Source organism: Bombus affinis, chromosome 1 (genome assembly GCF_024516045.1).
Source record: "Bombus affinis isolate iyBomAffi1 chromosome 1, iyBomAffi1.2, whole genome shotgun sequence".
NCBI lineage: Eukaryota > Metazoa > Arthropoda > Insecta > Hymenoptera > Apidae > Bombus > Bombus affinis.
The window spans coordinates 19,073,252-19,096,364 of NC_066344.1; the positions used below are offsets into that span (position 1 = coordinate 19,073,252).

The 23,113-nt window shown below is 35.1% G+C and overlaps 1 protein-coding gene and 2 long non-coding RNA genes across 19 annotated transcripts in view; 1 reads left to right on the forward strand and 2 right to left on the reverse strand.

Annotated features, from left to right (window-relative positions):
* LOC126918090 (uncharacterized) overlaps positions 1–23,113 on the reverse strand; it is a 702,612-nt gene that overhangs the window by 644,243 nt on the left and 35,256 nt on the right. The window lies entirely within an intron of this gene.
* The window catches only part of LOC126918032 (uncharacterized), a 319,978-nt gene that overhangs the window by 256,696 nt on the left and 40,169 nt on the right, over positions 1–23,113 (forward strand). The gene's annotated exons all lie outside the window — the stretch shown is intronic.
* LOC126918107 (uncharacterized) overlaps positions 1–23,113 on the reverse strand; it is a 32,584-nt gene that overhangs the window by 6,556 nt on the left and 2,915 nt on the right. The window contains exons 1-5 of one of the 10 annotated variants that reach the window (XR_007711225.1): positions 15,120–16,247; positions 10,153–11,840; positions 4,411–4,483; positions 3,713–3,833; positions 260–3,598 (exon numbers count right to left, since the gene is read on the reverse strand). This is a non-coding gene — a long non-coding RNA (uncharacterized LOC126918107). Of the gene's footprint in view, positions 1–259; positions 3,599–3,712; positions 3,837–4,410; positions 4,484–10,152; positions 11,841–15,119; positions 16,248–23,113 lie in introns of those variants that run through there. The other 9 variants (XR_007711228.1, XR_007711227.1, XR_007711221.1 and 6 more) reach the window with 9 other exon arrangements.

Sequence of the window (23,113 nt, forward strand, 5' to 3'; positions counted from 1 at the left end):
TCCAGAATAAACGCTGAATTCTAATTGTAGGGTGGTACAGGCAAAAGTACCGATACGCGACGGTACGACGTAGCCATGCATTATTACATTTTTTTTTTTTTTTACGCCTATTATAGTTAGTTAAATTTAAGCCGCTGTTGCGCTGAGCTTATGTGCGATGTTTTAATTTATGTCCTAAAAGCCTGGAGTAAAGACGATGTACAAACTCTCCAAGGTGATCGCTAGAATAAAAGACTGATGGGAATTTTCCTCTCCTTACGATCGCGTTTGTTGGTTGCATATTGGCCGGGGATACCAACAAAATTCCAGCCGCCGTTGCTAGGCAGACCCGCATAGAGCTGACATTGCTCCTGTCCGGCGTTTGATTGTTAATACAACGTGTGTCCCACAATACTGGTACTTCTCTGTTAGATAAAAACGTTCATCCCGTGACCGTGGCTACGTTCGGCGACCAGTTGTGTCACCTCGAGCCCAAGCCCACCGTCACAAATCTCGGGCAAACATAATAGAATTGAATCATAACAACTATTTCTAAGTTTTATCATTTAAGTACAGCTATAACAAACAGTCCAGAATAAAGTATTGGGATCTTCCCAAAAATTCCAAAAGAAAGGCCCCGATGTCCCCTCATCTCCGACATACATATATATGGGATGAATAATGTGTAGGCTTGTTTGATAAAGAAACGAGTGCATGAATTCGTAATAGCAAAATATATTGAAATAAGTATAAGCACAGAGATAGTGTATGCCGATTTGGATCGTCGCTCTATTAGTGCTACAATATCAAAAAATATCAAAAGCACGTTCATACGTTTATATTGACAGACGTTACCACAAAAAGTTAACCTTCTTGTGTAGCTCTAGCTGAAGATTACAGGAAACGACAATAACAATCTACTCATATATTTTTTTGTTTCTGGACCTTGTAACCCAAAACAAGGTTAGTATTGAAGAGCACAATGACATGTGTCTCTCCCAGTTTTGAATTTTTTTCGGTTCCACGCTGGAACTTTTTCTACGGCCCTGGGCTGCTGCGTATATAATATCTAATTTTAATGTTTTAGTATTTAATTTCAATATTCGGTTAATTTGAAATGAAATTAATTCGCCAAAGTAAAGAAAGTTTGTAGCTCTACTCTTTCAACTGAACTGTTTCTCCGAGAAAAACATTTTTTTGACAAAAACTATGAGCTATCGTTAAAAGTGGATTAATTTTGTTCACATACAGTGACTTGCAAGAACATTTAAACATTGAAATTTAATTATTACAATTTTTTGAACTTTCGTTAACACTGGAATGAGAGACATGTACATCGATTATTATAATATTAGCAAAATTTTAAACAAATTCAAAAATGTATATGGAAGACCCAATACATTTACTGCAAACGGAAACTTTGTAAAATATTGATGATATTAAGCGAAAATAGCAGTAATTATTTTATTTATTATATGACAAAATTACTACACTATTATTACGTAATAAAAATGACATTCTGTGCATGCCAATTTTATATGTTTTAGTATACTAGGTTCTAATAGTAAATATCAATATCAATTTAAAGTAGCACAACTTCAAGATTTTCTTTATAGAACAAATGAAAAACTAATTCTAAATGAATTGGTAATCTTACCTAACCATTAGATATGATGGTGAACCTATTGGGGCTATACTAATTACTGAACACAGTATAGTATTCGAATAAGCCAACTTCGTTATAGTTTACTTAGATCTTCCTGTGGAGGACTAAAAAAATTTATCTTAAATTAATATATGACATATTAAATGTTGCATCAACTATTTTATCTAAATCAACTATTTAAATGAAATTAGTAAGTACAAAAATGTACTAAAAGAAGAAAACGGATTCGTAGAGTTTCAACGAACGTAATGTTTAAATTTATATTCTCTTATTTTGAATATGTCATAAATAAAGCTTCAGTGGAGTTATATAAAAAGCTTTTCGAATGTTATGCTTATTTTTAGTTAATTTCTAATAATAATGGAATTATCAGTAATTAGGATGTTTTATTAAAATTTGTGTACTTTCCAAAACGACGCTGGAAATGCATCTGGGCCTATGTTACTACCATGAAACGCGAAATGGGAGCGGAAATTCCTCGTGGACATTGGAACCGACCTATGCATGTATCTGGGCAACAGATTACGCGGTTTCGCGAACGGAAACGAGTACGAACCTGTCTTTTCGACGAGCCTTGAAATGGCATTTTGTAGTGGCGGACGTTAACACGCGAATTTCGAAAGTTTGACTTTAAGCACACAGATTGGTCTGTGATTAAAGATAGTGTTTCTATCAGCGTTTAGGCGAGTTATCAGTTTATATATAGGGTGATTTTTCGAATCGTATTTTAATTACAAGAAAAGTGGCGAATAATATTCATCAATAGGAAGGAGCGAGTCCGAAGCTCTTTGTGTACATATGAATTGTAGTAAGTGGAAAACAGATCAAGCGATCTGAAACATATTTCCTGAGATAAATTAAGCGGATAAAAATAAACGCATAGGACATCAAATTTAATTTGTGCAAACAAAGCTGTCAAAAAAAGACGTGATAACAAAGCCACTTAAATGGTGGATTATAATCGCCCAAAATACAAACATACGCATTAGGTTGTAATGTCAAAATTTTTCTCACTTTCACATAATATCTATCATCGAAAAGAACATCAAATAGAGGGGTAAGTATACAGATCTAATAATGCAAATAACGTCAGACAGGCTTACTTTAACGTACAATTGTTCAATACCATTTTCCTCACTGTCAATACGTCAGCTATTAAAGATGTTTGAACCGCTATTAATACCCCTTCATCTCTCTTTTTTTGATTGTTATAATGTTTCTATCAAGTCTATAAATGTTATGTGAAAATATGAATCTCGAACGCCTGGGCCAGCTATCTGGGACGACTGCCTGGACTTCGTCATCTTCGGCTGTGAAACAAGAAGGCGTCAACGTTTGAGGATTGCCACAAATGGCGTGTGAGCCAGCAGGCTTCGACGTTTTGCGACCGTGACGCTTGGTTTTTTCCAGTATTTTTTGTACAATCATTGACATGGACAAACGTCGAAATAAAACGCCGCGAGTTTGGCATTTGACTGCCTTGAATTCACTTCTTAGTATTTTCTTACAGAGTAGCAGATATTCCCTATAAAGCAGTTCTCTTTGTCAGCGAGAATAACATTGCAAAGATCAGCAGTATTAGAAATAGCATGATGCCTTAATAACAAACTTCGTTCTGAGGCCGCTAACAATGGGCCTAAGGGAATTCGTATAAGTATGATCGAAGGACGGATTATGGTTTCTGGTAGATCCCGAGACGTAACAACATAAAACAATTATTTAGCAACGCGAAGAAACAATATTAGATAATTGATAATTGCAAAAAATAATATTATAAAAATAAATTCATTAATGATGGTTATACACCGTAACACATCTCTTGTGGGTAATATTTCAACATTATATGTATCGCATAATAAAAAATTCATCGTGGCGTCACGGGGCATCCCTGTAAAACTTGCGTGTTTTTCAACGTATTAATAGTTGTAGACGTATGATTATATTTCTTTATACCTGTAATAAAGCTAGATATATTAATTGTCAGTGATTGTAAAGAAAGAAAATTTTTGTATATTTTTAGTATGGTAAAATTCCGAGGTTATCGATTTATATAGAATAGGAGTTCACCAATTCTCTCTACTATGATTTTCCTTTCATATAGTACAGTTCATTTTCAGATAATCGAATTCAATCGACAGGAATTCAATGAGTCGAACGCTAACCAAATTGCGTTTCAATAAGTGGAGTTCTGCTGTAACAACGAATAACGTTTCAATAAATGATGTAAAACATAAAAACAAATTTATTAAATATAACATCATTATAAATATAAATTATACAGGGTGGTTGGTAACTGGTGGTACAAGCGGAAAGGCGGTGATTCTACGCAAAAAAAGAAGTCGAAAATATAGAATAAAAATTTTTCGTTTGAGGCTTTGTTTTCGAGAAAATCGACTTTGAATTTTCGCTCGGTACGCGTGCAGTTTATCACGTCTCCTTATAACGGATCTCACTGTAGATCGTTGTCTCGTAGAATCACCCTCTTTCCGCTTGTACCAGCAGTTACCAATCACCCTGTATATCTAGCGTGTTTGCTTTCATATATTATTTGTTATTGTTACAGTAGAACAATAATTTCATTATATTAATATTAATGATTATTATGATGCTATAATGATATTGTAGTATCGTGGAAATATTAGGCATACGATTTCTTTGATACTATTTATTATTTGTAATTTATTTTACAATAAATTAGTTATACAGATATTAATGAGACAGAAAACGATGGTTGTTTAATATGGAACTAATTGTAATAATCTTACTCTAACTTGACCACTCACGCAACTGGACAACGCCAACAAATCAACCTCTCAGCTACGCTAGTAACTCACGCAACTCTTTTTTTTTTTTTTTTTTTTAACTTTGTTTATTAATTCCAGGTTTTACATATATTTTTTTTTACATGATTTTTTTTCCAGAATAAACGCTGAATTCTAATTGTAGGGTGGTACAGGCAAAAGTACCGATACGCGACGGTACGACGTAGCCATGCATTATTACATTCTTTTCTCTTTTTTTTTTTTTAAGATTATTATTGTTAATGTTAGATAAAATAAAATTAAGCCGCTGTTGCGCTGTGCTTATGTACGATATTTTAATTTATGTCCTGAAAGCCTGGACGCAAAAACAGGACAGTTCGCTAGCCTATTAGGGAGGGGCTGGGAGGGGATGGACTGGGACTGGCGGGGAGGGGTGGGGAGGGGGTGGGGAGGGGGGGAGGGGTGTTCTGTGGGATTAGTATAATATTTGTTTATCTATTTACATATTTACATATTTACATATTTACACTTTTATTCGGTGAGCGTTGCCGTTCTGTGGCTCTTTATCTTGTTGTTTTTTGTTATGGGTTCCGTATCCACCAATATTTTTTTGTGTTTTTTCTGTGTTTGTCTTCAGTATCCTTTTGGGGGAGGGCCATGTTGTATCTCCACCTAGTGTCTGCCGAGCGGCCATCTAGGTTTTCCTCGTATTGAATAGATTTCATTCCTATTTTCCTTTGCATATGATAAATTATGGGGATGTTGTTTTGGTCTTGGAGATAGTTTCTTTCGTCTAGGTATAGGAAGGCTTCGGGGGGGATGTAGCCTGTTAACAGAGTGTTTTTGAAGTATGCGTCGTTTGGGTATAAGCAGCCGTAGATTAGGCTGTTTTCTTTGATCTTCGCGGCTTGCGAGAAGTGATTTCTCGTTAGTTTTAGGATGTGACAGTCGATGCGGTGGATGTTGGCTAAGTCGTATATTTTTTTGTTTTTTATGTATTTTCTGTATCCGCTGTGTTCTGATCTGTAAATGCTCAGGCAAGCTCTGATGCATTTTCTTTCAAATATGCGAATTTTTTCCATTATTGACGCTGGTATGTTGTACCATATTGGGCAGCCGTAGGTTATAATGGGTCTTATTAGCGATTGGTAGCACATGATTTTTACTTTGCTATCGAGAATTCTGGAGTAAAACAGCCTTTTTGTATTCCAAAAAGCTTTGCTGGCTTTGGAGAGTTGGATTTCGATGTGTTGCTTATAATTTAGTTTTTCATCTATATTTATTCCTAGGTATTTTACGCAATTTTTGTGTGGTATGAGGTTCTCTTCGTTTGCTTTTTCTTTTAGGCGGAATTTCCTGACTTGTTCCCTTTCTGCTGGGCCGATTTTGCTTGTCATGGGTCTGAATAGTATGGTTTCGCATTTGCTTGCGTTAATTTTTAGTTTCCATGTATGATAGTAATCGCTGATTTTGTTAAAGAGTTCTTGCAGTTCGGTTCTTATCGTTTTGGTTTTGCGGCCTGTTACGTAGATGATTAGGTCATCCGCGAAGGCTATGGAGCGTTTGTGTGTGGATGTGTTGAGGTTAAAGAGGTTTAGTAAGTCGTTATTGTAGATGCTGAAGAGAAGCGGGGAATTTACTGTTCCTTGTTGCAGGCCGTTCTCTATGGAGAATTCTTTGCTTGAAGTGTGCGAGCCGTCGGTCATTATGAAAGTTTTGTTTGTTATCATGTCCCATACTATTTTGATTAGGTATTCGGGGAAGTTCTTTTTAATCATTTTATAAATGAGTCCTGGGATCCAGACGGTGTCGAAGGCTTTTTCGATGTCTATTAGGCAGGCGGCTACTCGCTGATTTGCGTTAAGTGCCCAGCAGATATCCGACGTAAGTTTGTTTATTGCGTGGATTGTGGAGTGTTTGTGGCGGAAGCCGAATTGGTTTTCCGGGATTATCTTATTTTTTGAGCAGAAGGCTGCTAGGGGGTTGTTTATGATCATTTCGTATACTTTGCTTATGTTGGGGAGGAGGCTTATGGGTCGTAGGTTTGCAGGTGATGAGCCGTCTTTATTTTTTTTTGTAATGGCTATGAGTTTGGCTTTTTTCCATTTTTTGGGGAAGTACGTGTTGTTTAGTGCATTATTAAACAGTACTGTGTAGTACCATTTTATTTTGTTTGGTAGGCGTTTGAGCGAGATGTTTGGGATGCCATCGAAGCCGGCGGATTTTTTGTTGTTTAGCGTGGAGAAGATTGTACTTAGTTGGTTGAAGTTTGTAAAGTAGTTTATTTCTGGGTCGGGCTGTTTGGGGTCGTCCGATGTGTTTTCGTTTGAGAATGTGCAGACTGTTTTGTTTAGCGCTATGTCTTGTTTTATTTTATTTTTTAGTATGTTTGTTTCGGCGATGATAATTCTGTTTAGTTGTTCTCGGCCCATGTGTTCGTTTTGTGTGTGAGTTTTGACGAAGTGGGTACCGATAATGTCTAGTTTTTCCGTTGTTTTTGATATTATGAAGTTGCCCTCTGTGTCTTTGTTGGTGTTTTGTATCTCGATGCCTGCTTCTTGGATGAGGGAGGCTTTTTCTGGAGGCAGTTTGAGGGGCGGGATGGAGTTTTGTTCCTTTGGTCTGAAAATTTGATTTATCTGCGGGAACATGTTAGCAGAGTCTTTTTTGGAGATATTTTTTATTTTATTTGTCCAGTATTGATTTATTGAGTTTGCGAATTCTTGTTTTAGTTGTGATTTTATTTCGTGTAGCAGGTATTTTAGGAATTCTATGTCTTCTCTTTTGTCGTAAGAGTAGTTGAGTCTTAGGTTGTTTAATTTCGATAGTATGTAGCTTTTGTCTCGTTGTAGATTTTTTATTTTATAGTTTATATATGGCTCGCAGGAGTCTTTTTTTTTAAATGTCGGTACGGATTCTTGTAGGGCGATTTGTATATGTTTTTCTATTTCGTCTATGAACGAGTCGATTTGTCTGTCTGTTAGGTTGACATTGTTGTAGATTTTTAGGTCGCAGTTCTTTTCGAGCAGGTTTTGGAACTTCTTCCAGTCTGTCTTTTTGTAGTTGTACCTGGGTGTTTCGGTCTGCGTTTCGAGTGTTAGGTCGTCGGATGTGTTTTTGCTTATCTGAAATACTATGGCGTTATGGTCGCTGTCGTAGTCTATGGTTTTGAGAGTGTTATTTGGTCGTAAGTTTTGGAATTTTATTCGGGCGTCTGCTAGGCATATGTCTAGGTAGGAGCGTCCTTTTGGGTAAGAGGGTAGCTCGGAGCCATAGAGGTTTGTTTTGTAGAAAATGCTTTTATTGTCTAGCCAGGTTCTGACGGAGTTTCCTCTCGTGTTGTTTATTTCGTTTTTCCAGCTGGTATGTTTGGCGTTAAGGTCACCGGCTATTATGTAGTAGTTTTCCTGTTTGTCGAGCTGTAAAAGTTGGAAGAGATTGTCGAATTCGTCGTTAAATTGTTTCTGGTTTCCGTAGGCTGCGTAGGCTGCGGAGATAAATAAGTTTTCTTTATTGTTTATTTTTATTTTTATGATCGTCGTCTCTAGGATTTTGAAGTTTGTTATTTTGTCGTTTTGTATTGTTTTGAACTTCAGGGGGTTTTTTATGAGGATTGCCGTTCCTCCTCCTTGGGTAGCGTTTGGTCTGTCGTGTCTTATTATAGTGTAGTTTTTGTATTGCACCTTATGTCTATAGTTCAGTTTGGTTTCTGAGATGAGTACTATGTCGGGGGTTTCTTTTTTAATTAGTGTTAGCAAGCTGTATCTTTTTTGGTTTGAGATTAGTGAGTTGGCGTTTATTGATATGATTTTCAGATGATTAACTTTTATCTGGTTTATTTTCTGCTGTGATTGGTGGGCGGGTGTGATTTTGGCTAATCTTCGTCTATATTTTCGATGATGTTGAAGATGGAATCGATTCTTTCTTCATGCGTATTTAGTGCTTTTTTGATTTCGTTTAGTTGTGTTTGTTGGTCGCTTAGGGCTTTTAGGATGCTTTTTTTGAAGTCTTCGATGACATTTATTATGCTTATTTGGGGTGAGTCTATTGACGGGTTAGGGTTTTGTTTGACTTGTGCCGCTATGTTTGTTACTTGCGGACTTGTTTCGTTTATACTTGTTCTTTGTTTTACTATGTCCGCGAACTTTAGTTCGGGGACGTACTTACGGCTTATTTTGGCGATTCTTTCCATTTTTGTTGCTTTTGCTTTGGTGATTTTTTCATTAATCTTTTTCCGTAATTCGGCGAGTTTTGGACATCCTTTGTATGATGCAGGATGTCCGTAGTTTTTGCAGTTTACGCAGTAGATTTTTTCTTTGCTTACTGCTGCTTCTTTTTTTATTTTGCATTCGCCTGGCCCGTGCGGTTCAGTGCATTTTACACAGCGATAGTTTAGGTTACAGTTTTGTGCTGTGTGGCCTATTCGCTGGCATTTGTAGCACTGCGTGATTTCGTTTTTTTTAATTTTTTCCCAGGCTATTTTCAGATAGTTAAGTCTGTTTATTTTTAAAAGGTTCCCGATGTTGCTATCGGGGGAGATTTGGATTATATAGATTGGGAGCAATGTGTTGTTCTCCCTTGATTTTCTTGTTGAGAAACGCGTCACTTTGGTGAAGTTAACTTCTTCTATTTTCAGGGCTTTTAGGTCTTCTAGAATTTCCGCTTCTGTGTAGCTGTTTCCTAGCCCTTTTAGTAGGTATGTGTGGGGTTTTTGAGATTTTGGGGTATATGTGAAATAGGCCGTGTTGGCTGCGGTCAGTATTTTTTTTTGCGTTCTCGTGGTCATTTAGGTTTTGCAGATAAAGTACGTGCTTACCTGAGTGGATTCTTTTGATATGGAAGTTCTTGATTTTGAGGGACTTTTCCATGAGTGCTATTGTGTCTTTTGGGTCTTGTAACGTTATGTTGATGGGGGGTGGCCTGGCCCCTTTTGCTGATGTGGGGGGGTCTGCCTGGTCTTCGGCTGGGTGGTTGGGTGGCAGGCCCTTGTGCGTTTGGTTTTTCAGTGTTGATGAAGGTTGCGGTGTTGTTTTTTTCGGCTGGGCGGCGGGGGGAGTGCTTGTCCGGGCGGTGTAGCTTTTGCTTGTGGTTATTGGTGTCGTGATCGGGGGAGTGGGCTGTCTGGTTGCCTTTTCTCTTAATACGTCGTTTTTTTTTTTAATGTTATCGATAATGTTTTCATGCGGTTGCGGTGTGTTGGGGTCTTGTGCTTGGAGGGCATCGAATCTGTTTCTTAATGTGATAGCCATTGGTTGTGGTTGTGGGCTTCTTCTTTGTTTCATATTTTCGTTTTTATCGTCGCGCTCTTCTTGTGAGTCGCTTTCTTCTCCTTTTAAGTTTTCTAGTTTGGGGTTTATTTTGTTCCTGGTTATCAGGTTTGGTGGCGGATTGAGTTTCCGCGTCTTTTGTGTAGCAGTTCTTATGCTGCTATCTTTAATTATTTGTTGTTTTTCTATTTTTCTTTTGATTCCTTTTTTTTGACGAGTTTATGGCGGATTCCGCCTCCTTGGTTTCGAATTCATTTCTTTCTTCTTCTATTTTTAACTTGGTTCTAAAGTGGTTGATGTTGTCACTATTTTTTCACTGTTTAGCACTTTTTTTGTTTTTCTTTTTTTTTTTGCTCTCTCACTGTCTACTGTACACTGTATAGCTTGCCGCGCTCGCTGTTAGGGCCTACGCCTGTTTATCCCTTAGGGCCGAGAGGTCCGGCCTGCTCGGAGGATCACGGTCAACTGGTCACGCAACTCTACAACGCTAACAACTCTACTCTTCGACTCCTCGATTAGCTCTGACCTCTCGACCTACTCCCACTTCTCGATTAACCGCTCCTTGAATTCCAATCGTCCCCCTCCATTAGCGCTATTTTTTCCTCTCTCTAATCCCATCCTGTTAACGCTCCGCAAGAAGTAGGTGACTTTGGTCACATAGGCTTTTTCTATATAAACTAATAACCGAAGGACAGACGACCTTGTTTTGGTTAGTTTCTAACCGGGTTTTTTCCTCACGATACTACAATATTAATGATCGTTATTCATTAATGATATCAATTATTATACTAATAAAGTATTAATTACTAAAAATTAAATGAGTATTAATTTTGTAATATTGTATATGTAAGTCATAGAATACTTTTGAAGCATGTTTATTATTTATGTTTATGTTTGTCTTAATTGCAGAATCTTGTAACTCTGCGCTTTAGTCAGTGAAACTGTCAATCGCGAGTGTCCAATAATAATATAAATAATTCAACAAATTTTAAGATGAATCTTTTCAACAAATAATTAAAATAAATAATCGAAGAATTAATTAAAATTGCATTTATCGTATTCGACACTTTTCTTCGTTATTTAACCGTAATTTCAATTACTCTTCGAGTCAAGATCAGAAGGCACATATGCTTCTGACATTTAGTACGTTATGTAGTATTAATTGTGTTAATGTATTCAGGACGAAAAAGTTATTCCGAGAGTGTCAATCGATAGCTGTGTAAGTTGTACACGTACTTGACGATTACGGTTTATTTACATATGGCGTTCATCCCTAGGGTGTATAAGTTAAATTCCTCGCCGAAACTTAATAAAACTTTCGAAACCGTTTCGAAGTCCTTGTATTGAACTTCTAAATTAGCTTTTCACCGGCTTTTGAAATTTAATTTTCACCACGCAGATGTAACTGAAATCCTACTTGTTTATTATTTCTCTTAGTATGCCTGACATTTGAAAACTAAGAATATCAAAAATACACAATGAAACGTTTCAAATTCATATCAAATATGCGCATATTATGTTATACGTATCGTATACGATATTTTACCATTTGTATTAGTTTAAAGCAAATATAACTCACAAATCTTGCACTGTTAGTTTTTTATTGACATTCTCTTACGTTTCCTTTTCAATTGTAAGTATTGTTTTTTCTGTAAAGAAATATTTTTTAATGTTTAATGAATGCAATATAAATAGTATTTTTATGTTTGCAACCGTTATAAAGATTGAGGAAGAATATTTTTGAAAAATTTGAATAATTAATAAAATTCATGGATCGATGCAAACAATAATTATATTAAGAAATTAAAATATCCAGATTAAAATTAGTCTTTTGACATTTTTCATCAATACAAAATTAAGCTTTCTTTATCACAGTAATTCCAAAATGTTTGGAATTCCATTACGTATTGTAGTATCGTGGAAATTTAGGTATAAATTTTTTCTTAATACTATTTATAATTTGCAATTTATTTACAATAAATTAGTTATACAGATATTAATTAGACAGAAAACGATGATTGTTTAATTTGGAACTAAATGTAACAATCTTATTCTAATTCGACCACTCTCGCAACTGAACAACGCCAACAACTCAATCTCTCAACTACGCTAGTAACTCACGCAACTCGGCAACGCTAACCACTCAATCTCTCAACAACGCTAACACTTTTCGCAACTCGACAACGCTAACAACTCTACTCTTTGACTCCTCGATTAACTCTGACCTCTCGACTCGCTCTCACTTCTCGATCAACCGCTCAACGCTTCTCGATTAACAACAACTTTTTTAAATTCAAATTGTCCTCCTCCATTGGAGGAATCCTCCGTTATTTTTTTCTCTCTCTAAACTCATCCTGTTAACGCTCCGCAAGAACTAAGTGACTTTAGTCACATAAGTTTTTTCCTATGTAAACTAACAACCGAAGGACTGACGACATAGTTTTGATCGATTTCTAATCAGGCTTTTTCCTTACGATACTGCAGTATTAAGAATAAATAAATGGTTAGAAGTAAACAGTCGCCGTCTTAAATACTTGATAACATGAATTTTGGCTATACTTTACTTTAGAGGACATAAAATTATTGACTTCTTTTTATCATAATAATTTTCGACGCGGAGAATTCAAAAATACAAATCTTAATTTCAGAAATCCAGCAGTTCAGAAGTTATGCGTATGTAAAGATGATCCAATGAGCCCACTTCGTCACACAAAATACTTCACACAATTTGTTGCGATGTGTCAGATGTTTTTAGCAATATGTATTTTGCACATGTTTGGATTTCTGTCCTAAGGTACCTAATAACTCGATTGTCCTACAGTTTGCAGATAACAGTTTTTTCAGTTCTTTCAGTGTGTTCGAAGTGTCCATTTGTTTTTCATATACATATGTAGTTGCGTTCTCTCGGTTCATTTTCTTTCTTACTGCTTCCTTTTTTAGTTGTTCTTCCTTTGTTGTGTTGTGTTTTTTAATATTTATTTTTTCATTATCTTAAGTAGAATTTAAGCAATTTACCAATTTAAAAGGAAAGGCTAGTTATCTGGTCACGCGAACATGGATTTTTGTGTACCAGCTAAGATTTTTTTTTATTATTTAATTTGTACTATACAATTTGTTCAGCTGGACATTTGGTAAATTTTTCTAACTGAATTGCTAAATAACATGTGGATGGCTAACCCCAGCGGGATACCATCTTCGAGTTTGAATATTTTGTTTCTTTAGTGAGGTCAGTGGGGTGTTTTCTATGAGAGTTTTGCTCGCCTCAGTAGCCAGCTGATTTGGATGTGTTTTTTTCTTTTTATTTACTCTTTATTTTACGAGCAATATTTTTTCTTTTCTAGGCATTGATTGATATTGTGTGTTATTGTGTGAATTGATGATCTGGCAATGTTTTCAAATCCTCTAGGAGTGGAAGGAGTCGAATCGTTAACATCTTCTCAAATAGTTTTGACAAAGTAGGTAGAAGACTAATTGGGCGATAGGAGCTAGTTTCATATATTGGTTTTCCGGGTTTAGAGATGAGAGTAATCAGTGATATTTTCCAGGCCTTGGGATAGTATTCAAGGCGACGAATTGCGTTAAAAATTGATGTGATGAATGCAATCCCTTTCATGGGATGTTCCTTGATTGCTTTATTGCATGTTAGGTCATGCCCCGGTGCTTTCCTGAGATTTAGACGACGGATTAATTCTATAATTTCTACAGAAGTGAAGGGTTCAATAGGAGGAAACATTTCGAAGGGAGAGTGCAGGTATTCAGTGATATCCGCGGCAATTTTGGAGGAATGGGGTTTAAATACGTTATATAGATATTTAGCAAACAGGTTGGCTTTTTCTATAGGGTTACGCATCCATCCACCTTGCGGACGGCGGATTGGGAGGATTATTTGCGGGGGGCGTGTGAGTTTCCTGCAAGCCTTCCATAGTGAGTAGTTGGAGTCAGCTGTGGGGGATGAATTATCGAGATATTTTTAAAAACAGTCATTTTTATATTTTTTGATGATTTTTGTTAACTTCCTAGTTGCGTTGTTTAGTTTGTGTTTGTCATCCGGTGTTCTATGGGTCTGCCATACTCTTCTTAGTCTGCGTTTTTCTGCGATTTTTATTATTATGTAATCGGGGTATTCCTGTTTATTGACAAAACACTTATGGGGGGTGGAAGAACGGATCGCGTTTATTATGCTGGTGTTTAAATATTCGTGGCTGCTTCTATATCTTCGTTTGTTTTTAGGGATATTGAGGCTGAAGTTGAATGATTAAAGACTTCTCTAAAGAGCTGCCAGTTGGTGAATTGGTTATGAATAAAGCCATTAGGTGGATTCTCGATTATTGTTGAACTGACTGTTGCTATAGCGGGGGAATGGTCTGAAGAGAGTTCCACAGAAGAGTTAATTTGGATATATCTTTGCGAGATGTTTTTAGTTATGAAGAAGTCAAGTAGACCAGGTATTTTGTTAGTATCAGTGGGCCAGTATGTGGGTTCATATATGGTGAGGTAGTTGAGATTGTTGGTGATTATGCTATTCAAGAGATGTCTGCCTCTTACTGTGACAAGTCTGCTGTCCCATTGGGTATGTTTGGCATTATAGTTTCCTCCAGCTATGAATCTATTGCCCAGAACGTCAAGGAAGTTATCAAAGTCTCCTTTAGCAATGGAGTTTCTGGGAGGGCAATATACTGCTGAAGTGGTGATTGTACCATGGTAGTCTTCTATTGCTACGTTTGTAGCTTGGAGGTAGTCTTTCTGGAATGATGGAAGCTCGTAATGCTTAATGCTGGATTTGATAATGATTCCGGTGCCGCCGTGGGCCTTTCCACTGGGATGTTGGGTATGGTAGAAGTTATAACCGTTTATTTTGAGATAGTTTTTGTCGGTGAAGTGGGTTTCAGATATGAGCATCACGTCGATTTGTTGTTGTTTTAGGAAGAGTTCTAGTTCGAATTTTTGTTGAACTAGACCGTTGGCATTCCAAAGAGCTATGCGTCTTGGTTTTATTTTGCGTCGGGGCGTATTATTTTATTCATGATGAGTGTTAATAATGATAGTAAGTTGTTTATTTGTTCAGATTATTGTTCGATTAATTTTTCTAGTCTAAAGAAGTTGTCTGTGTTTTGTGGATTGGGAACACTATTTTGGGAATGGTCCCTATGGATTTTCAGATTATTTTGATTTCATTGTACTGCTTGGACATAGGAGATTGAAGCAGTAGTGAATTTTGGAGGACAGGGCATTTGATTGGTTGTCCCTTTGGCTCTGAGTTTAGGATACTTGTTTCTGTATAGGGTTTTGTAGGCTGAGCAACCTTTGTAATTAGCAGGATGGTCTCCTCGGCAGTGGATTCACTTCGCTGGGGTTTCTGGTGATTTAGTCAGATCAATGGGGTATGTACCTGCACATTTGACGCAGCGGCAATTATGATTGCAGTATTTCTGCGTGTGACCGTACCTTTCGCACCTTTTGCATTTTACTATCTCCTTTTTTGTTAAAGGAGGTTCGATTTTTACTGCCGAGTTCATTAATCGATTTATGTTATAGATTTGTTTGTTATTTGATTTTTGTTTTAAGTCGATGAAGAATAGGGATAGCAGGTTTTTAGAGATCCTATATCTAATGTTGCTGATGTTAATTACTTCATGACCAAGTTTAAGAAGTTCGAACTTCAGTTCGTCTAAGTTGGCCGAGTGGTGGATGTTGCGTAGTACCACTCGAAAAGGTCTTTCCTGTTTAAGTTGGTAGGTGTGAAAATTAGCATTCAAGGTTTTTAATTATTTTGTTATCTTTCTATATGAGTCCGGGTTAGCCGGCAGAATTTTGATTTGGTTATTGTTTATTTTTAATTTCTATTCCTCTTTGTTGATTTCTTTCCCAATGGACTTTACCATTGTTTGTATATCGATGACATCGTCAACAAATATAGGTGGGGGAGGGGAATTTTTTTTGCATATGTTGGTTAGTTGGTGAATCTGCAACGTCCATGGAGTCATTTGTGGATTCTAGTATTGAGTGTCTATTGTACGTGGTTACACCGCTTATTGGCTGTTCGTTCTGATTTGCGTTTGTTTCAGTTGTTTCCAGTTTACGTTTTTTAATGTTTTTGTTGTCAATAGTACAGAGGGATATAATGCTCTTTAGCCACGGAGGAGGTAGCGTGGTGCAATTAAGGTTTTGCTCAAGCGAGCCTGGTCGCGATTCTTGGGCCATCATCGAGCTAGTTAATTCAAGTTGAATAACTAGTCGAGAGGCTATGAGGCTATGATTCGGGTAGAGATTAGGAGTGTTGGAATTTTTTCACTAATAAGATAGGAAACACTTGAATTATATCTGTTTCGATTCACTATCAACGGATGGGCGACACTAGATCACGGCGTCACAGAGCACTAGACACACGTCTGCACGCTTCGGCACTCAACAGGAAACTTGGTTTGAATGTGTTGCCGTTCTTTTCTTGTATTTTTCTGCGTACCTGCCGATTTCTTCTTTGACCGTTGGTATTTTTAAGTCTTTGTGTATATCCTCGTTTCTAACATACCATGGGACGTTGACTATTGTTCTCAGTATCTTCGATTGTAGCGACTCTAGACAAGCTAAGATTGCGTTTTAGCTGTAACATTGACCAGGGCAAATGTAGGCAGCTTGCGATAACAATTGATTCCTTTTTTGACGAAATTCGATTGCCTTTGAATAAAGCAATCCAATAAGTTTTCGACTCATTTTCGTAATTTCAATAATTAAAGAAAATATTTAATTTTTTAAGATCGATATATTGCTTTGCGAGGGATTCTTCGTGAGAAAATACTGTACATGAGCTGTGCGGCTATATATTGCAAAAAACCTTCTGCTTTCTTATTTACAATAACTGCCGTGGTTCCGTAGCAACGTGATTTCACTATTGTTGGTATAAGTCCAGGATAACGAGCCATTTTTTATGCATCCAGGTAGGATAATCAAAATTAGCTCGTGTAACAGTTCGATATTCATATATATTTTTGTATTATTTTTCCATCTGAATGTTATTACTTTTACATTATTTAAGATTGACAAAGCAAAATTTGGAAAATCAAAATATAACTATAACAAAAGGATCGAGGGCCACTGGGTATTAGGCATGACCGATACCGAAATTAACTATTGCAGAATAATTGTAGTTGAGAACATTACCCTCTGTTATAAAAGAACATATTGTCGGCAACGTGAAGAATATATTCGTTTTGTAGGATAATTCGCTCGATTTGTCTCGATTCGTAGGTAAACGGGTCTGGTTTAGTTAAAGGTTATTTATTCTCCAAAAAACCGGAAAACAGATTGAAAAAAGAGAGGAATTCTACTAAATGTTTTATTTTATTAGTCGCATGACGTTAGCCCCGTGCGAGATACAGATCAGTGCTACAAAAGAAAACAATAGATGTTCGTTACGTCACGTACTTACATATACAGATGACATCACTTACGAACATTACCGAAATACGAAATCACTTCCTCTAACACGTTAAGATGAACGATACTCCACGAGCTTTCTTGAATTATGTCACGTTCATAACAAAAATGTAACATATACACATATATAACAGCAACAGATACGATTGCACAGTTCTTATACTTTTATTTACTTTAAGAATACTTATACCAACAGAAACATCACCTTGTCCACAATTTTAATAAGTTAAGCAACAACTTATCTTGCAAAACGATACATGTGATTCATACTCGACTAAAACATGCATTAAAGCAACAAAATTAATTTTCATAATCTCAGGGCGTTATTAATCACGTAAGCAAACAACGTACCTACACGAGTACGTCCTTACTCAACCCTTTATCCTAGCCTTTTCGATAAAGAGCATCTTGAAACGCGTAGTAGTTTCCTGAAATTTCGAGACATCCCAAAAGCAGCCACTATTCACAGTCGTAAGATCCATCGCGTTAAACCGATTACTTAGACTTGTTCCATACACGCTGGCATTATGCATATTCCTTTATGATTATTCGAGGTGAAATTTATAGTCACGAACGGTCTCCCTTTATGCAATCAGTTGTTGAAAGGATCGCGTCACTTTTCCATCTAAGGAAAAGTTTCAATCGTAAATTTTACGAATTTTATTAAAACGTATCAATCAACAGCAAATTAGTAGGTAGAAGTAGTATTTACTATATACCTTCTTACGCAGTGAGAAATACAGAACTTAAATTATTTATTAAAAAACTTAACAATAGAAAGAATAAAAACGTGAGAATTCGTCAGTAATTTTATGATACCTGCTTTCGCATCGTATGTACTTATTTTTCTATGGTCATATTAATTACCTACCCATCTATTTTTAAATCACTAGTTCAAATGATATTAATAGATCTCATGTCAGTTTAGAGCAATATTCTTTATTTGACTCTCAGTTTTATAATTTGATAACAACTGAAGATATACAACATTTTAAACAAATAAGATAATTTTGCTATATTTTCAAAAGGCACCGGATTGATGGATATCATGGAATGAGATGGATCTAAAACATAAAATCTTAGCTTTGGAAAATCATACGTTTGAAAGATGCAAGTCCCTATATTATATATATAATAGTTCTTTACTATTGAAAGACTTATTATTCAGTGTAATGTAATTCAATAATGTGAGTATGAATGAACTATAGGACTGAGGGATAAATAAGCTCAATGCATAAGGAAAAATACAACTGGCTACTTTCGGTGTTGGTTTGGATTAGATAAGTCACAACTGTAAACACTGTTATTGGATGAACGCGAATTTGATGTCATGATATTTTTTAATACCTCTGATTTTTTTCATTCTCTAACGTTTTCGATCTTTAAAGCTAGTTTACTTTAAGATAGAATCGGCCGTAGATATATTTACATGTACAGTGTCAAACAAAACAAACACAAGTATGATTTTTATATATATTTATTTACTATATGCAACTACAATAATCACAAAAAATAAGATTATTCTTTTATTCGTAATTTTCTGCTTGAATTATGATATACACATCCTCCTAAAGATAAGCAGCAAAGTGTCCAAACATTTTTAAACTATAGTTTATGTGTAAATGTACATACATACATATCGTCATCCCAGCGAACAAGTGATTTTTCAAACGACGAAGAAAACCAATTTCATTCGGTAAAACTTATAATTCGATTGACGTGTAAGTGTTGTCCGTGATAATTGTAGCTGCTGGCTGTGAATGTCGCTGCTGGGATACTGCTGTATTTTCTTCTTATTTAAATTTCGCGGAAGAAACTTGGAAAAAACCACTGCGCTGCCGTACTAGTTGGTGTCGTCTGGTGGTATTTACCAATGTTGAAGTGGTCACCACTTCTAGGAAAACTCCACATCTGGTCTTTTTAGCTTTCTCAAGCGCTGAAGCCATCGACAGCACATAGACAAAAGAATAGCAGGGAGGCAGACCATAAACTGTAGACAGGCGACGTTGGCTTCGGGGTTTTCAGTCATAAAGTAACACTGCTAGCGTGCGGATCTGGACCAGCTCAAATTGTATTCCTGTATTTCATTATTAAGTCAAATATATACTTTGTATCTTACACTTCATCCACGCGTTTTTCTCTCTTTATATACTGAATAACCTCAACAACCAAGAAGGAAGGAAATGTTTTATAATGTTGAAATAAGCAACTCTGTATTCTGTTGTTATTTTTAAGTATATCTGTTGGTTTTGCTACGATGTGTGACAGACATCATCGAATATTTAAATAACATCTATATATATCATCAATATCTACATATAACATCAATAATATCTGGTGGCCAAGGATGTTCAGAAAATTATGAAATTTATAAAAGTATGAAAATTAGATATGTTTGAGATTAAAAACTTTTATTTCAAAATTTGCAAATTTGTAGTTACGTAATTGCACTGGAACGGCGAAGGTTCAAGTATATCCACATAGAGATCTTAGACGAGGTTAGCTTCCTGTTGTAAATGTTTAATAAATCGTTACGAACGATTCGTATTCTTGTCCTATTTTGTTTTCTTAATGAATATTTAAGAGGCTGTTACGAAAGGTAATGTAAGAGTTAGACATGCTAATATAACATCGAGATTGCTTACCGTGCTTGATTTTTTACCTCAAAGAATGCTTACTGAAGCAAATTCTATTTCTTCCTTTTTTTTTTCGTTTCGTTTTTTAATTAAGAAAATCATTGTTTATGAAGATATATCGTATAAGGAATTGAAAAATGAAGGAACGCAATTGTAAATTGTTGTATAAAATACATTGGAAAATATTTAGAAAAAGAGAAATAAATTATTAAGTAGATAGTAGATAATAAAAGATAATTGAAATATTTTTATTATTTTCATAAAATGAAATGTTGTAGAACAATATTATAATTAGAAATAATAAATACGATTTGATCATGATTTTCAGCAAGTTATTTATTATCCTAAGAAATATTGTGAAATATTTCTATTTATATCTTGATATCAGACGATGAATGCTGATTTGCTCGAGAAACATTTTGAAATTATGTGCGAAATAACAAATAAATTTTAGATATGCAAATGGATAAAATATTCTAGGATCATTTATGTAACAAAATAAAAATAAAATATAACATGGTGCAAAGAATGCTTTAAGATGATATGATAATTTTAATTACTATTTTTATTCTGTCATATAATAATTTTGTACACCTATCTCTTGACGGATATTGAGATGAATTCTGTAATTAGCATAACAAATATTTTTTTCATCTGAAGCACAAAAACTTTTAATAAATTTTTGAATCTCGTTATAGCAGACAAAAAATTTTTCGGTTGACCCACCAAGAATGAAATCTAAGCTGATCACGTTTCATAGTTCAACCTTTATATTTAACAATGTTCCAAAGGACATATAAATAATAAATTGTATAAAATGAAGTATTACAAGAAACTTATTATGTCAAACATTTTCAACTTATACTTAATCTTTTGTTTTTTATGACAATCGGCAAAGTTTTATTCAAGGATAAATACTAGGACTCGCTGTATAAATCATTTAGTAAAAATTTTACAAGATTTAGAATGTATTCAGCGTAGAAAACATAATTCTGAGAAATTGTAACTCATTTAGCGGACGAAACGTAAGTTTAAAGGTTTAAATTATGCTTGAAAATTTTATTGCTTTGATGATATTTTTAGAACTACCGAAAGTACCTGAAACATTCTGGAGCAAAAGTTACGTAGCTTTTGTTCTTTTTTTTTTTTTTTTTTTATTTGGTAGACTATTTACAATCAATTCTCATTGAGTATTATAAGTAAATTATTTTGGCGTGGTACTGTAACTTAGATTATAAGAGTTTATAGTATAATATGTTTGATTCTAGTTGAATCTAATGCTTCAATCTAAAGGGTATTATTGTCTTTTTAGACTGCGGGTCTGATCCGTCGTGTCAAGTAATTGGGTAACTAATTGGTTTCAGTGGTTGTTAACTCTTATATTATATCTGTTTCTGAACTTGGATATTTCTTCTTTAACTGTGGGTATCTTAAGTGTTGTTTCGTTGGTAACAAACCAAGGTGCATCTATTAAGAATCTTAGAGTTTTTGATTGGAATCATTCGTTGTTCCCCACAGTTGGATCCCATAGGTCCAAACAGATTTTAATATGGCTGTATACAACGTTATTTTACTCTGCATGTTTAAGTTGGAGCGTCTGCCAATGAGTCAGTAGAATTTTTTTAGTTTTGTTTTCAGTTCTTTAGATTTATCTACGATTCTTCTGTTCAGAATCATGCCCAGATATCTGACCGTATCTTTGTTTGGAATTGGAATATTATTTATCGTCACCTGTGGACAGGATTGTTTTCGCAGCGTGAATATGACTGGACTTATTTTCATTTATTTTGAACTGCCATTTGTGAAATCACTTTTCCATAGAGTCGAGACCTCGCTGGAGAGTTGAGGATCACGCAATTATCGGGTCTGACTGGGATGCTAATGAAGCTGTATCATCAGCAAATGTCGCTGTGGTTATCTCTGTTAAGGTTGATAAATCGGCAGTGTAGATGGTGAACAGCAGAGGTCCGAGGACACTGCCTTGGCGTATGCCAGCTTCTATTGGGAATGTTGCGGTTATAGTGTCTAAAAATTTAATCATGAACGGCCTATTGGTTAGATATGATTTTAAGATGGAGTAGTAGGTGTGTGGTAGGATTTTTTTTAGTTTGAACAAAAATCCTTGATGCCACGCTTTATCGAACGCCTGCTAAATGTCCAGGAATACCGCAGAGCAATATTTTTTCTTTTCTAAATCTTGGCTGATTTTATGAGTTAGACGATGAGTTTGCTCTATCGTAGAATGTTGTTTCCAAAAACCGTAATTAAATGCAGATAAAATAACAACTACGTATATAAATTTAATTATCCTTTTCATACCTCGCACAAATTTTCTCTTAAATTTTAGGATTAATTAAGACAAGACAAGACTTAAGAGAATTGATGAATTTTGTAACATTAACTTAAACGAGTATGAAACGTATAATTGAATTTAAATATAAAGATCGCTTTTTGTCTGTCTTCTAATACAATTTTACCTTACTAATTAATTTTGTCTCTGAATTTTTTACTCAAGTACATGCACTATACATATGACAATACTCAATATTATTTCTCTAATTCTCTCTTGAATTGGCTACTTTTCTATACTTAGAACGCGTGCTATAGAGGTGTACATAATGCATCTTCAATTCTTCGAACAGCATAAGCAATTTCTCTAAATAATTAAGAAATTTGGAATTAAACTGACGCAGAAAATTTTGAAAGAAATTAAGATATACATACTTTTAAATATCACGAAAATTCTTCTCAATTACAATATATTAATATATAATATTCACAATTTTATAACAAATATTTAACAATTTTTTAATGTTTCTACCGCGAACATTAGCGGCACGATTTCTCTTAGATTATTCAAGTTGTTCCCCTTTAGTTTTTCAGCTTTTACCGAGAAAAATCCTCATTGTCATAATATTTTAACTACACACATTGCGTAATATAGAGAATATTTAAAATAAATGTTACCATATAACAATTGAAAACCGAAGGACAAACAAATGATACGCTATTTAAAAAATAATGAAAACGCTTTACCGAATCCTCCTTAAAATTTGTTCTACCTTAGATTTTTATTTAGAAGATGAGTCATGTTTTAATAAAGTAACAGTACAAACTTCCGTAATAGTCATCCGCTCTATCATTCCTACATATATCGTGCATATATATAGGTACATTGCATGTTATAAAATTTATATAAATGTTTTGATCAGAATGTAATTGATAAACCAAGGAAAGTAATTAATGAGCTCAGGGGAAAAGTAGTACGAGTGACAAAATCTTTAATCTAAGGGAACTTTGTATAAAGTTACCTTTTAATGTAAAAATTAACTAAATTCTATAATTATAGCTGTTTAAAAAATCTATGCT